This window comes from Galeopterus variegatus, unplaced genomic scaffold (genome assembly GCF_000696425.1).
Source record: "Galeopterus variegatus unplaced genomic scaffold, G_variegatus-3.0.2 Scaffold29438, whole genome shotgun sequence".
NCBI lineage: Eukaryota > Metazoa > Chordata > Mammalia > Dermoptera > Cynocephalidae > Galeopterus > Galeopterus variegatus.
Window position 1 is genome coordinate 5876 of NW_007755549.1, and position 1589 is coordinate 7464.

The window sequence follows — 1589 nt, forward strand, 5'->3', positions numbered from 1 at the left end:
CAAACTTTTTTATGCTATTCTTTCATTTTTTAAAATGTTTTAAACAGAGTTTATTGTATTTAATACATTATAAAATTTCAAAAATTGTAGAAAAGTAGCAACTCAAACTGGAGCAACTCTAATGAGTAACTGGCCCCTTTGCAAAACTGATTAGTTTAAAAACAAAGTAACGTTCACATCTATGAGGCAGACAAAAAAGTGTGACTTCTGTACAAACTACATTTAAAATTTCATGTTTAACATCTTTCAAATGCAATGTGCTCATGAAAGTTTTTCTAAAGTCCTGCCTGGTCCCCACCTAAGGAGAGACACGAAATCTGTGTGATCAAAGAAACTCGATTCAAGGTGTTTTTTTTTTTTTTTCAAGGGAAAAGAAAGATAAAGGAAAAAGAAACAATGGACGGCTATTGGCAATGTGTCCTCACCACTGTGGTTTGTTCATTAGCCAAAGCCCTTGGGAGGCCCAGAACACCTCACAGCCAACGGTGAGGTAGCTATCACCACACTCGTATCTATAAATACACATACGTATTTTTAAAAATATTTTTTACACCTTGAGGATATCACTATTCCAATTGCTCCCGAATGAATGCAGGTGTGGTCTCTACTGGCTATAAACGTGTATTTTATCCAATTTTAGTTCCAGGAATTGGTTTGCTATCCCAACCGCACACAAATGTCCCTCTTTTTGTTTGTCCTATTTGTTATGTATGTTTCCCTATTTGCATAAGAAGTATGTCCCTTTAGTCCGAAGGCTCTTCTTTTATCCAGAGGACTGATGGTACATGGGGTGACTGCCTCAGTTCCCGCAGAAGGACACATTAACTGAACAGGGCCAAGTTCACTACTCCTCCACAGGAGCCCACGATTTCAAATTCTCTTTGCTGCAACCTCTCAGTTGAGGTGGACTGAGTTGAGGTGACTGTAGCCGTTTAGTGGAAGCCTGATGTCGTGCGTTGAGTCTTGATTCCAGCGGTGATGGGGTTACACATCAAGTCGCCGGTCCCTGGAAACACTTCCTCTGCCAAGGATTCGTCACAGCTGAGTCTGAGCCTTTCTCCAAGGTCTGGGGCCACACGCACCCCTAAGCACTCACAGGCCTTGAAAAGCAACCGGTTTCTCTGTCCTGCTTCCATTTCTCTATCTGCAACAACGTGGGCTGAAGCAGAAAATATTTTGCCTCTTCATGTAACAAAGCGTAGTCCTTGAAATCATCAGGAAATGAGGAGTTTCGATGTTTGTAGAAAATTCAAGATATGTCTAAATATCTGTCCATCTCTGTTAGTGAAATATTGCTATTTGACTTTCTCCAAAACAATAGGCTCTACCATCAAAAAGTCTTCCAGTTCTTGATGCAGGGTGTTTGGTAAGTTTGGCCACCCTGCTGCTGTGTGGGTGTGGCCGCCCATCCCTGTGGACTGGCCCGTTGGGTTGTGTGAGTTGTGCTGGATCAATGCCTTGTTCAGTGCACATGCAAGGGATCTAGTGATCATAGGTCTTGACATACTGGGCCTACTGTCCCTCTGGCAGAGTGGCAGGGAGAGCTGGTGGGAGGGCAGGAGGGAGGGCAGGGTGATCTGGCTTTTCTG

At 43.0% G+C, this 1589-nt stretch overlaps 1 pseudogene; it reads right to left on the reverse strand.

The window, feature by feature from the left end:
- Positions 1-743: 743 nt before the first annotated feature.
- LOC103583857 lies at positions 744-1517 on the reverse strand (annotated as a pseudogene).
- Positions 1518-1589: the final 72 nt, after the last annotated feature.